Source organism: Pleurodeles waltl, chromosome 11, assembly GCF_031143425.1.
Source record: "Pleurodeles waltl isolate 20211129_DDA chromosome 11, aPleWal1.hap1.20221129, whole genome shotgun sequence".
Lineage (NCBI taxonomy): Eukaryota > Metazoa > Chordata > Amphibia > Caudata > Salamandridae > Pleurodeles > Pleurodeles waltl.
In genome coordinates, this window is record NC_090450.1 from 181142027 (window position 1) to 181157193 (window position 15167).

At 42.7% G+C, this 15167-nt stretch overlaps 1 protein-coding gene across 2 annotated transcripts in view; it reads right to left on the reverse strand.

Annotated features, from left to right (window-relative positions):
* AGTR1 (angiotensin II receptor type 1) overlaps positions 1-14242 on the reverse strand; it is a 166449-nt gene extending 152207 nt beyond the window's left edge. Inside the window, exon 1 of one of the 2 annotated variants that reach the window (XM_069213396.1) lies at positions 13728-14242. The gene's annotated coding sequence lies outside the window, so the exon portion shown is untranslated. Of the gene's footprint in view, positions 1-13566; positions 13706-13727 lie in introns of those variants that run through there. The other variant, XM_069213395.1, reaches the window with a different exon arrangement.
* Between the last annotated feature and the right edge of the window lie 925 nt (positions 14243-15167).

Consider the following 15167-nt stretch of genomic DNA (forward strand, 5'->3'; position numbering starts at 1 on the left):
AACACCCCTATAATTCCCTAGTATATGGTACTGAGGTACCCAGGGTATTGGGGTTCCAGGAGATCCCTATGGGCTGCAGCATTTCTTTTGCCACCCATAGGGAGCTCTGACAATTCTTACACAGGCCTGCCACTGCAGCCTGAGTGAAATAACGTCCACGTTATTTCACAGCCATTTTACACTGCACTTAAGTAACTTATAAGTCACCTATATGTCTAACCTTTACCTGGTAAAGGTTAGGTGCAAAGTTACTTAGTGTGAGGGCACCCTGGCACTAGCCAAGGTGCCCCCACATTGTTCAGAGCCAATTCACTGAACTTTGTGAGTGCGGGGACACCATTACACACGTGCACTACATATAGGTCACTACCTATATGTAGCTTCACCATGGTAACTCCGAATATGGCCATGTAACATGTCTATGATCATGGAATTGCCCCCTCTATGCCATCCTGGCATTGTTGGTACAATTCCATGATCCCAGTGGTCTGTAGCACAGACCCTGGTACTGCCAGACTGCCCTTCCTGGGGTTTCTCTGCAGCTGCTGCTGCTGCCAACCCCTCAGACAGGCAGCTGCCCTCCTAGGGTCCAGCCAGGCCTGGCCCAGGATGGCAGAACAAAGAACTTCCTCTGAGAGAGGGTGTGACACCCTCTCCCTTTGGAAAATGGTGTGAAGGCAGGGGAGGAGTAGCGTCCCCCAGCCTCTGGAAATGCTTTGTTGGGCACAGATGTGCCCAATTCTGCATAAGCCAGTCTACACCGGTTCAGGGACCCCTTAGCCCCTGCTCTGGCGTGAAACTGGACAAAGGAAAGGGGAGTGACCACTCCCCTGACCTGCACCTCCCCTGGGAGGTGTCCAGAGCTCCTCCAGTGTGCTCCAGACCTCTGCCATCTTGGAAACAGAGGTGCTGCTGGCACACTGGACTGCTCTGAGTGGCCAGTGCCACCAGGTGACGTCAGAGACTCCTGCTGATAGGCTCCTTCAGGTGTTAGTAGCCTTTCCTCTCTCCTAGGTAGCCAAACCCTCTTTTCTGGCTATTTAGGGTCTCTGTCTCTGGGGAAACTTTGGATAACGAATGCATGAGCTCAGCCGAGTTCCTCTGCATCTCCCTCTTCACCTTCTGATAAGGAATCGACCGCTGACCGCGCTGGAAGCCTGCAAACCTGCAACATAGTAGCAAAGACGACTACTGCAACTCTGTAACGCTGATCCTGCCGCCTTCTCGACTGTTTTCCTGCTTGTGCATGCTGTGGGGGTAGTCTGCCTCCTCTCTGCACCAGAAGCTCCGAAGAAATCTCCCGTGGGTCGACGGAATCTTCCCCCTGCAACCGCAGGCACCAAAAAGCTGCATTACCGGTCCCTTGGGTCTCCTCTCAGCACGACGAGCGAGGTCCCTCGAATCCAGCGATGCTGTCCAAGTGACCCCCACAGTCCAGTGACTCTTCAGCCCAAGTTTGGTGGAGGTAAGTCCTTGCCTCACCTCGCTGGGCTGCATTGCTGGGAACCGCGACTTTGCAACTACTCCGGCCCCTGTGCACTTCCGGCGGAAATCCTTCGTGCACAGCCAAGCCTGGGTCCACGGCACTCTAACCTGCATTGCACGACTTTCTAAGTTGGTCTCCGGCGACGTGGGACTCCTTTGTGCAACTTCGGCGAGCACTGTTTCACGCATCCTCGTAGTGCCTGTTTCTGGCACTTCTGCGGGTGCTACCTGCTTCAGTGAGGGCTCTTTGTCTTGCTCGACGTCTCCTCTCTCTGCAGGTCCAATTTGCGACCTCCTGGTCCCTCCTGGACCCCAGCAGCGTCCAAAAACGCCAAACGCACGATTTGCGTGTATCAAGGCTTGTTGGCGTCCTTCTGGCGGGAAAACACTTCTGCACGACTCTCCAAGGCGAGAGGGATCCGTCCACCAAAGGGGAAGTCTCTAGCCCTTTTCGTTCCTGCAGAAACATCAGCTTCTTCTGTCCAGTCGAAGCTTCTTTGCACCCGCAGCTGGCATTTCCTGGGCATCTGCCCATCTCCGACTTGCTTGTGACTTTTGGACTTGGTCCCCTTGTTCCACAGGTACCCTAGATTGGAAATCCACAGTTGTTGCATTGCTGGTTTGTGTCTTTCCTGCATTATTCCTCTAACACGACTCTTTTGTCCTTAGGGGAACTTTGGTGCACTTTGCACTCACTTTTCAGGGTCTTGGGGAGGGTTATTTTTCTAACTCTCACTATTTTCTAATAGTCCCAGCGACCCTCTACAAGGTCACATAGGTTTGGGGTCCATTTGTGGTTCACATTCCACTTTTGGAGTATATGGTTTGTGTTGCCCCTATCCCTATGTTTCCCCATTGCATCCTATTATAACTATACATTGTTTGCACTGTTTTCTAAGACTATACTGCATATTTTTGCTATTGTGTATATATATCTTGTGTATATTTCCTATCCTCTCACTGAGGGTACACTCTAAGATACTTTGGCATATTGTCATAAAAATAAAGTACCTTTATTTTTAGTATAACTGTGTATTGTGTTTTCCTATGATATTGTGCATATGACACTAAGTGGTACTGTAGTAGCTTCACACGTCTCCTAGTTCAGCCTAAGCTGCTCTGCTAAGCTACCATTATCTATCAGCCTAAGCTGCTAGACACCCTATACACTAATAAGGGATAACTGGGCCTGGTGCAAGGTGCAAGTACCCCTTGGTACTCACTACAAGCCAGTCCAGCCTCCTACAATACTCCATTATACACTTATGGTGAGAGTTGCCTTAGTGTACAGCTGTGCTTCCCCTTGGCCTACAGACACCTGAGATGTACTGCTTTAGAGAGTAAACTGTGTGAAAATATAAATCCTGCAAAGTACAAAGGCATATCTGTACAGCTTATGGTCATCTAGGAATGCTAGATTTCTCTGGCTCAGCTTGGAACCAGAGCCCAGACCTTTTGTCACTCTTCTGTGCTGGGCTAACTGCATTTCTCTCCAGAGTCAGGAACAAAGGCCTCCCCACCAAAAGGGCGCAGTCCATAGTGCTTAACTCAGCTCCTGAGGTGGAAGGGGTGGCTGGGAATGCTCTGCATCAATCAGCCAGCTGTCACACTGTGCCAGGAAGAAGGCCTGCCCAAGCCCCATAAAGAAAGGAGGGAGACCAGACCTATTGGAGCCAGACCAGGAGGGGGCACCCTTTGAAAGTTTGCTTAGAAAGTCCCTGACGGTTATGTCAGTGAGGGGTGGCGCTGAAACCACCAGAGCAGATGTGGCAAGTGACTTATGGGTGATGCCATTATAACTCCTGCCCCCATTTATAAGGTTCTCTGCAGGGGAGAGAGCTCTCTCTTGGATGTGCTTTTCTGCTGGACTCTGGAACTGGACGCATGGACAATTGGAAGGAAGCACCCCCTTATGGCCATCTGGAATAAGGGCTCTGACTGTAATTGACCCCAGGACCAGTGGGGCTCTCCCCACAACTTAGGAAGCTGGTCCCCTTACCCCCCATGAGGACTAGTTAGTGGAATGACTGGGCTCCCGCCCCAAGGAGAAGAGAGGCCCAGAGGAAAAACAGAGAAAAGCTGGAGTAGGAAGCCAGTGGAACCAGCTCCCTCCAAAGTTTGGTGCCTTTTAGGCCACAAGGCCTATAGAATAGGGCTCTAGGTGGCTAGGGCTCACCTTCAGGAGAAAAAATGAGACCAGGATCACACAAAATGGCCTAAAGGGGACTGAGATAATAGAACAAGAAGCATTTTGACCTGTGGAGCTTGTGATGCTCTGCTGCTGGAAGATTAGTGTCCCCCGGGGCGGGCCAGGGCTTGGGGGTTGCTGTAAGTTAAATTCCTTCAATTGTTTCCTGCTGGGAGTGGGTGTGCATGGGGCCCCATCTCCAGCATGTAAGGGACCTGGGTACCCCAGGCCGGTTCAACAATCAGGGACCCTAGGAACCCAACTATGGGTCCCCAACTGCCAAAGAAAAAGGGCAGGAAAGAACTGTTGTACTTCCCTGCAACAGGAGGGAAATGAAGGGCCCTGGACCCCATCCCTGGGCCCCATTCTGCAAAGGGATGGGGAGAGTGCTGCTGCATCTCCCCCAAGCGTGACTGACCTGCCCTGCTCTCCATGCCAGTTATTGGGGAAGTGGGAGGCTGCCTTGTTCTGCAGTGCCTTGGCCACAGGAGATGGGCAGCCAGAAAGCTCTCCTGGCTCCTGTGGCAGCACAGAGTAATGCTGCCCGCACAGGGAGCTGGCAGGGTCAGCCATGTGTGTGTGGTTTCCCTGAGCTGTCCTCCAATGAATGAGAGGTGCGGTGTGCTAAGGTAGAACCTGACCCCCCTGAACAAAAAAAAAGAGCCACACTGTGGGGTGCCACGTGGCAAAGATCACCAAAAGAGACTCTCCCGGAGGCAGCGGGCGAGTAACTCATAAAAGATGCACGAAGCTCTGAGGAGTGTCCCATAAGGCCCTGTAGGAATTTATAAAAAACAACATGTTTTTCTTCCCTCGTGGTGGCAGCAGGACAGCGGGCCACCACCAAGAATAGCTAGAGAGGGAGTGGGAACTGCAGGAGTGCATAGCTCCCCCAGAGTGTTTTTGACAGCACTGATCTTAAATTTGATAGGTCTTAAAAAAACCTGACTACCCCAGGTTTGTCCTTGAAAGTCAAGCATTTCCCAGGCTGGAGCAAGTGCTCTTCAGCTGTGAATGCAGCATCCTCTGGGAGCAAAATCTATGGCTGAAGTCCCAAGGCCTGAAGGTGGTTAACATGAGTTTTCATTATGCACAGTGCCCTCTAGGGGCAGAAGTTTGTGGTTACAATTATTGTGATCAGAAATGTGATGCCCTCTTGTGTTTTTCATGCTAAAAGTTACTATGAAAACACAAATCTTTCAGACATGCATATAATTTTTTAAGCAAATGCTTTATTGAAGTAATAATGCTGACCACTTGTGATCAAAGATGCTTTATTTCCAGTATTAACTGCAGTTCATCCCAAGTTATATTCAATTATTGCATTTAAGTATGAGTGAATAGTTTGACATCTGATTTCTTGAACTAGACCCCTTTTGAGGGGTAAAATTGGTTACGCAATGCCATTGAGAAGTATTTTCATCACCCTACGTATAGTTGTATACTATTGTGTAGTACTGAATATTGTGTGTATTATAAATGTACTGTTTCTTATTAAAAAAAGAAAATCACAGACAGGACAATCATTTATTGAGTGTTACGTAGCTCCCTTTAGTAGCTCTTGTATTTCTTTGCTTCACTACCTTGAGAGAGTCAAGCCCTACAATGGGGGGGGTGTTTGGTTCCCAGTGGGGGACAAATGCGGACCCATCACTTATGGAGGTCACACAATTTATGGCCTGTTTCCTTACAAGGTGTTTAAAAGAATCTGTTTAAGAATTATTCAAGGTCATCAGGGCAAGACTATCTGCATAACAGATTAGGTTAGGTTAGGACCCACTTTGCCAAAGCCTTAAAAAGTCTCTGCTATATTAAGGGTTTTTGAAAATGGGATACTCCATTACAAAAGTGAAGAATGTCCCTTCGCCGTTTTGCAAGTGCATCAAAGGTTATGAAACATGTAATATAGCAGGTCAGATATTGTTGATATTTTGACCTACTATCCCATGCACCTATTGTGGTATTCACTACTCAAGCTTTCAACTTTTGATTCTGTGCTGTATGTAATATTAGCATGTTGGTGGCTTTCCAGCTTTTATGTTCACAAAGTCAAGACATGAACACACATAGGCTGTCTTAAAAATGTAATGAAGATAATGGCCCTTTAAACACGTTTCTACAATGAAAAGTGTGTTTACAATGGAATACCTTGCTGAACAAACCTTTAAAGTTTGACTTTAATAACGCAAATCTTTTCATCTTACTCCGTTTCATAGCACTCTCCTCTGTGGATATAGGTGAGCTGTTCTGTCTAATTAGCAAAGGGGGGCTACTCCCACATTCTGTATTTTAATAGCCCAAGGTGGTGTTTTATTACGTGATGAGCTTCTAGGACAACCTATCTGCTTGCAAAGGCTTGTTTGAAAATGATACAAGAAGACAAGACCTCTATGACTGCTTCACACACGGTTGTGGTCATTTTGGCTGCCAAAGAGAATTATCGTTCCCCATAATGTACAGAACTTTTTCTTCGACCCTCAGGCTGAGGAATTGCCTTTTTGAGCCATAGAGTTAATACATAACTTTCCTGCAATCAAATCAGTCCATTAGATTTCAAAGGAAAAACACTCAAGTGACTTCTGCCTATATTATTAAGACACGTCCCCGCGGAACAAGTTTCCCAATTGCAGTGTGGCTCAGAGATTTTCTTTGAGAGGCCAGAACTCGTCCCGGGGGATGAGAAGTCATCTGGGAAAAGAGCTGGGAACTCTGATTTCAGCATGTGTTAAAACAAACCAACAACCAAGGAAAAAGAAACAGCCGTCTGTTTTCACTACAGTTGACATCACGAACCCCTTGGCTGCTTTCTCAGCAGATATCAGGCTCGCTAAATAAAATATTGATGTGATAAATATTTTTACATATTCGCTTGGGGTTGCAGAGGTCACGAGAGTCAACATTAAAGCGGAGAGGGAGGTTTTACTGTGTAGGGGGACAAATGATGGATGGGAATTTAGCAGAGTAAGGAGGAAACTATAAGTAGGCGGATGTGAAAGTATGCTCGTTGGATTGCTTAAACTCTATATAATTCCTTATTATAAATAATGAAACCAATGTGGTGAATTGTGAACATAACTATGCTTCATAATGTTAGAAATCCTCACCTGACGTGTGGAATACTGAGTACGAGAACATTGTGGCACTAATATTGTGAACAATGTTTTGGTAGGTAAGTACATAAGAAGAAGTATAGATGTACTATATTTAACTCCACATTTTCGTTCTTTGATCGTATATGTATGGTCAAAGTACATATATATGTCGAATTAGGTATAGAAAATCTATACATATTTATCTACCTTTCAACATTTGTTCCCTTGGTATTCTGTGTACAGTGGTAATGTCCTACTGTTGTTTAGAAAAAATATCTGAAAAAAATATCATGTATACAAAATATTGTCAGGAACATCAAGGACAAATATATTGTGAGGTTAGTTTCTATAGGTAAGCAAACTTTTATAATTTATAACTCCACATATATGTGCCTTGAAGACAGATATCTTAAAGGTATGTAGATGTGGAGTTAGGAATAGTAAATCTATACTTACCTATTTGTACTTACCTTCCGATATTTTGGTCCTCGATATTTTTGACACAATATTCTGTCCACACGATCTTATTCTGTCAGTGATCCGTCCCACTATTTTCTATAGTTGATAGTCAGGCTCCCCACAGCAGTCCAGTGTCAGAGGTTAACTGCTTGATCAACGGGATACATTTTTCTCACCAGTGTTATCACTACCATCCTACAATAACCATCTTTTTGTTGCTGTGTAGATCCTGGATGTTCCGGCATGTTAAGCAATTTAAAGGGCTCGATTCACAAAGCCATGGTGCCCAAATGGGATGGTTTAAGAGTGGATGTCATGGTAAATTCAGAGTCGGATTGGCCAATACGACAATCAGGCAGTGGGCTGGTCTTACAGGTCAGTGAGTTGCCTGTTTTTTTGCCTGTTTGTTGGCTGTTTTATGGTCTGCTGGGCCAGTCTTTACTGAGCATTGCCTTGATATTAAAACAAACATTGCTTGCAGCAAGCATACATACATAAAGTATCTCAGTTCCTGCAAAACAACTATCCAGCATGTCTTTGTAAGTTTAAAATCGCCCTGATTTCCAAATGTGGGTCACTTTTTTTATCTACCTTATTTGCTAACGGGGACCGCTTTTAACTTGGTGCCATGCTAATTTTCCATCACAGTCAGACCCTAGTGGAAATCACAAAACCTGAATTTACTCTGGTAAATGTATTTATTGTTATGTACAGTGACACCAATATATTGAACAACAACAGACTTGTTAATCGCTGCGTATTCGCAACAACCTACGTAATTTAGTGTGTAATTTCCCACGTGGAAACAATTGGAGAGTTACTCCTGCCAAAAGCAAGAGATAAAATATATCCAGGATGGAAAGAAAGAGGTGCACAGCATTTGTTTCCCAACACTTTTGGGGGAAAGTGAAAGAAGTGTTTTTGACCTCAGAAAAAAGTGTCCCGCACATAGAAAAAGAGTAAAAAAGTGAGCAAGTGTAAATGGATGTCTGCTAAGCATTTTTGCATACAACGTGTGCCATGTACATTTATGAAGCTGTGAATATGCTTGAAAAGTTGCAACTAAATTCAAGTGTCTGTTTTATTAAGCATCTTTCAGCAGAAGGAAAAAGATCCAACTGGATGCCCCTTATAGAAACCTTTCTTACTGGTCTTCATTAAAACCAAATGTAGGTATCTTTCATCAGAAGTCTTGCATCAGGGTTGAGGCAAGACTTCTGGTGAAAGATACCAACATTTGTTTTTAATGTAGACCAGTAAGAAAGTTTTCAGTTAAACGACCAAGGGCAAGATCACAAAATATTTTGGCTAGTTCTGATGAATGTCCATTCTATTAAGTAAGGCAGTGCTTGATACAAACATGTTTTACCCCCTTGTGAAAGAAGATTCCTAGAGAAATGTTAATTTACACAACCAAGGGCCAGATCACAAAACATTGTAGCTGGGGCTATTAAATGTTATTTCTGGTAAGTAAGGCAATGTTTAATCCAAAAACGTTTTATTCCCTTATGAAAACAGATTTCTGGAGATGGTAATGTATGGCAAGAATAATTGTACACATTCAAGCAGACTGCTTTTGAGGATCCATAAACACCAGAACATCACATTAAAATGCCACATCACACATAGAAGGAAGCCACACAATACAACACAACCTGGCAATGCTTCAGTAACACAATAACAAATATAGAGCATACTAATATGCACCAACAAAATGCAACAAAGCAGCAATAGAGTATGCAAAACACAACTCAATAACACAAATCAATGTATTATAGCAAAACAACAACAAACCACAGCAACCAAAACAAAATAACAAAACAGCACAAATCTGTGATTGTTTTGTGTGAGATTGTGCTGCATTTTTTGGTCTGGTGTGTGGTATGGTGTTGCTGGATGGTGCTGTGGTTTTGATTTGTGTCTGATTATGTTGTGTTGTTTTTTGTTAACTTTTGTGGTGTTGCTATTTTACTTTGTGTTAACATATTGCATTGTGCTATGTAGATACTAATGTACCACTTTTACACGCACAATGAATGGTTCAAAAACATATATTATACAGCACATTCAATTACATTATGTACCATATTAAAACTGTCATCTCTTATTAAGACTTCCACGTTTAAAACTTCTCTCCGTTATCTTTTTTTTAGCATTGTTAGTGTTATGTTGAACTTTGAGTAATACAATTTACATTTATTATATTACTTTTCTTCTGTAACTTACATCAAGATGTGATGAAGTTACCATGCGATTGAGGGTGGAGCCAGTAGAGTTGGGCTCTAAAGTGAGTTACCCCGATTGGCTAAATTGGGTGGTCTCAGGCAAATAGCCTTATCTTTATTAATTTTACCTTATCTGTCAAAGACTGGAACACATGGATAAAAATGGTATTACACACAGAATACTAATAAAGGTACTAAAACAAGAACTATCATCCTAGCTTCTCATTTATGATGTATTTCCAAGAGTTTTTCCAAGAACATCTTGAAATGTCTATAATCTTGTATGTGTAGTTTATAGGCACTTTCTCATTTTGATTTACCCATTAAATCAGATTTAACATCTATCTTCCTTTATCCTACAGTTTTCCCTTGCAGTCAGTGTCAGACTAATTACATTTGTTTGTACCCCTTACAGGTTAGTTTTCCCGGTTGTTTTCACTTTGAAATCTATTATTAATTAGGTTTTTATATTTATGTTCCTTCATTCTTAACAAAATTACATGTTTCCCTTAGTCATACTCTATTTTTACCTTTAGAAAGTATGTCTGCAGATTTTCATGATGTCACTCTTTGGAGTCTAAGGTCATAGATATGCTTGAAAAGTTTTACCAGTGCCATTGTTAGTCACCAACATAAATTCAGTGTTCCGAGTACATGGACCTTAAGGGTGTGTGCAATAAGACATCATTATTAGCTTCATCGTGCATACATTTTGCACCAATACGTACGGATAATCAGCCTGTATAGAGTTTTATGCGGAGTACTTAGAGTATGCAAACCATATTGCTGTCATTATTACAATGGACAACACTAGGATGTGTTTTGAGTACCCCAATCTGGTATGCCTCACATCCAGGTAAATGATACAAGAAATACATTGATACATCTATCCTGCGCCTCTAGCTACACCAAAGAAGCATCTAAGACCCACTCATTAGCAGTTTGAAAGTGCTACTGGAAAAAATAAAATGGTTGCTAAATCACAAGACTTGCAAATAAACTAGATAAGATCAAATTGCTTCAATTTACACCAGAACATGGCAATTCTCACCAATTCATGCACTGACTTGCCAATGCAAAGCAATAATTTATTGACTGACTGCAGAAAATACTGCACTGATTAGTCCGTGTGCATTAAATGTTCATACACGTCAAACAGTGAAGATGTTAGTGCAAAAATGCATGACACTGGTGCAAATCATTTAATCTGACGATTGTCTTGAGCCCCATATCTGCCATGTAGCAGTGAGTATGCCAGTGGATTTTGGCTGGCATGGATGTATGTAGGTATCACAGCAGCTAATAGGGTAGCAAATGCAATTGTGATAGACTTTACTGTTTGATCGAAAGGTTGCTCATAACAAAACTAATTTGACACTTTCAGATGGATTTTGGTGGTATTTCCAAGTATAATGTTGATATTCTATATGACATTACATTTTAGTAAGTACATACCCGAGCAAATATATTTGTTTGATCAATATATGAGCAATTATTCAGCAATATCATTAGTTGGCTAATTCGGCTCCATGTCATGTTTATAGTCACTCTTTGGGAATGTTCACATGATTATGTGCTATTGCTTAAAAAGTATGGAGCAAATTATTGGACAAATTCAACTATTGTTCGTAATAAAGCTGGGATGAATGGAGATCAAAGATTGTAAATATAAAACTGCTGAGCCAGTCTCTCATTGTTCCACAGTTCATAAAATGATTACACTTGAGTTGGGTTATTCTCATTAGCACTATTCATAATTCAGCTAAACTGTAATTAATGTTATCACCCTGAGCTGCCATGTCCATAAGGATTTAGTCTACCAACGTACAGAGCCACCAGCAGAGGGCAGCAAACAGAGCTGCTTTGCTGCAGGGTGCTGAAAATATCGCCTCTTACTTCGACGAGCAGGCCACTAGCAAAAATGCCTTGGTAATTCTTGCTATGTTGTTTGTCACTACTCTTTATCTGCAACATGTTGGAAAAGTATTTGCATACATTTAAATGTTTTCATGTACTACGTCAGTTTGTCATATTTATTCAACAATGTAAACGTGCCATCTAACACTTACTTTCCATGCATTAAAATGACCCCAGTCAGAGATGTATTTTATTTTTTATTCGTTTCTCATTTTTGTCAAGTCCAGCTGAACCTAGAAGGTGTTAAGCAGGTGAGCTTCACCTCTTACACAGAACATATAAATTAACCAATATGACCATAGCTTTGCTAAGAAAAGTAATGCCAACAATTCAAAATCATCACCAAGATGTAAATGAATCTGACAAAACTATAAATAAAAGAAGAAAACAGACGGCTGAATGCCACCAGGGTGAGGTGGACTTGGGTGCAAGGAGGGACAAAGAAAGGAGAAAAAAAGGGCACAGTAGTTTTAGAAAGGTTTAGGAAATTCGGAATAAAGGAGATTCCTGAAGTTGTGGACCTCAAGACAAAAGAAGTCAAGAGTATAGATGAGGAAGTAAAATAGGATGCGGAGACAGAAAGAGTTGAAAGGGCAGGAAATGTGATGTTTCTGGAGATCAAAGGGGGAATTACAATGGGTAAGGGAGGACCGAATTGAAGCATTTGAAGACGAAGCCTGAAGTAGAAATGAGTTAAAAGTCACAAGAAGATAATGGATAGAGTAGGTGGGAAGAGAGGCAGAGTTGGTGAAAGGAATTTTATAAAAGGAGAATGGACTCAGAAAACATAAGCATGTGATCAGTGAATAAAATAAACCCAGGCAGATTTTAAATAATTGCATTTTTAGTCCTTTGCGAAATTGGAAAAGGTCTTTAGAGGATCTCCGATCAACTGGTACTGCGTTCCTGTTGGTGGGGGTACATTCTTCTAACTCCAGTCATGCTCTAATTTACGATCTATGGGCCCAGATTTATTAACACTTTGCACAAGGGTCTGCATTACTTTTGTGATGCAAACCAGGCGCAAAGTGTCTGGGTGAGATTTACTGTCCAATGCAAATGAGGATTTGTGTTGGATAATATCCAAAAACAACTAAAAGTTGTGGTTTGCACTGATTTGTGATACTTTGCATCAAGGGACTGTCCCATGGGCAGTGCGTGGTCATTTCCATACACCTAACCATGGGTTTTGACAGACATCCTGATCTAGAAACATTGGTAGACAGCAATTTGAGCCAAAATATTATGCCTTGTCAAGGCAAGAGTAATGAGGAGAAATATTTGAGCTTCTCTTAGTTTTCCCAACTTTACATATGTGTTGCAGTGTACCTCACACTTACAAGGGGAAAGTGCATTAAAGGATAGTACTTGTATTGGAAGCAACCCCTTCCAGCCCAAAACCTATGATTCAGAGAATCCACACACCCTTGCACTATGGCCAAGGATGCGCCTTGGTGCATGGCTCCCAAAATTGCACCAACAGTGGAGGAGAGAAAAAATGGACCATATCTTAGTAGAGGAGGCACATCTTTTCTCTCTCTTTTTGACGCAAGGTAGAGCAGCAACTTTGGTGCGGCGCCCTGATGTTCACACGTGGCTCGCTTCACACTGAAAAATGAATGTTAATGCCTGCATGTTTTTTTTAACACAGAATCACCCCTATAAGACATCGTATTCCACGTTCTGCCCGTTATCACATCACGTTAAAAAGTCTGCCATCCTCATTAGAAAAACACATTTCTTCCCCCGACTTCGAAAGGTCTGGTGTATTTTCAAAAAAGTGAAACATGACATAATCCAATAAACATAAATATATGTATGTAAATGCATTTCTAAAGCACGAACCTAGCCAAGAGACCGCGGATCTTTGTAAATCGTCGAAAACAATAAGTTTCTATAAAGACCATATCCCAAAATGTTATTTCTTGTAAATTAGAGGGACGCATTCCGACCCACAGACAGAACACAGCGAGGAAACACCAAATGTACAAAACGTACACATTACATAATAAGAATATATGTTTGCATTAATATATGCTTGCTTACTACAGTACCCGCGATGTGCCCCACAAGACCAAAGCATAACTTTGTGAATTAAATGAATCCGCAAGCGAGTATCAATGTTGCTCGTTGGCAAAGCGCTTCGGCGCAACGTCAAGAACAGATAGCGCTACATAAATGGTACAACCATAAAACTTACCGGTGGATAGCGAGGAGACGGAGCTATACCCCTAAATCATTCACAGCATCACAGGCACCGTGTCCAAACAAGCCGTGCTATTTCGCAGCGAAGGGGTGTGCAGTGATTGAACGTAAACGAGCAGCATTCGACAGTGAGAACACACAACAGTAAATACTTACAGATGTGGTGAGGAGAAGGCGTGGTGACGAGGAGCAGCCGCTGGGACACCGGCCGGAGCAGCGGGGCAGTGTCCTCGGCAGTCTCTTTTCGAGTACAGATAGTTCCCTAAATCTGCCTGGTGCACTTTTGTTGCGGTATTGAAAGCGAAATAGCGCCTACACTAACACTTCAACAGTCGATGGGCGCTCATCGTTTATCTCTCCATTCCGATGTTCAAAACCCTAACTTGCTTCGCCATGTACAATAACTTCGACTTCTTGAATATACATTCGTGAACCTAAAGCATGTTTGAGTCTAATGACAAAGCTTGTCTGGCAGCATGTCAAACTGAAAGAGAACTCGAGATTCAACAACTAAACTCTGCCAAGAACCTATTTTTTTCTCTCTCTCCTCCCTTCCTCTGCTCTGTTTCTATCTACTGCTAGTGGATCTCAGCCCTCATCACGTTATCTGTCTCTCTATCTTTGTCGCCTAGTGACAAGGCTACTCCCAGATTTATACTGCTGGGTTTGTTTACCAGCTGAGTCCCCAACCTCTCTCATTCTCCACAAAGGGAGGGATCACGCATCCCACGACATGAAAACAGAAATCAAAACTCTGCGTGGAGCTAGGAATATTGCACCCCTCTGCCACCCCCTCTTTCACCCAAGCCCAGAGACACCTGCTTAATCAGCCTCATCGTGTAATCAGATTTCCTCACGCAGCCAGGCAGGAAATTGGCCCCGGGACACAGGGTTGCAGTTAATGGGTTTATATGTAATTTGTTGATCAATGAAATAATCAGACTATTAAAGCAACCTTCACGTCTCCTGTACACGTCGCACGTCCCAAAGGTGAGCAGGCTTTCAATCAAGCATCTAGAAGCCTAATTTGACAGAAATTAGATTTAAAACTTTTCTTAAAGCAGTAAATCCCGACAGCCACCATCTTACTCACAGGCCACGTGACCTATTGTTGACAGAAAACTGCTAGGGGTGTTTATTTCTACGGAAATAGTGTAACTTTTATGGATAAAACCGACAGAAAAAAAGCTACTCTATTTTATAGGAAAAACAAAGTTCTAAAGATAATCGACCAGTACATTTGCTACTACTACATGCAAACTCAGGGTTCTCCCAAAGAAGGAATGGGGCTCCTAGGGTTGCTGGGTTGGAACTAATGTATTGTAGCATTTATATAGCGCTTACTTCCCCCATGTGGGACACTGAAGCATTTGCCTACAAAGGCAATGGTAGAAATTTGGTTTCTGGTTGTCAGAGTACCTGAACAAGCAGGAACCATCACTCTAGTCAAGGTAAGTCAGATACACACTTTAATTAACATGTGCTCACCTGCTAGTAGCCTGGCACAGAGCAGACAGGTTTAACTAAAGAGTCAATGTGTAAAGTATTTGTGCAACACACACACACACACACACATACACACACACACACACACAC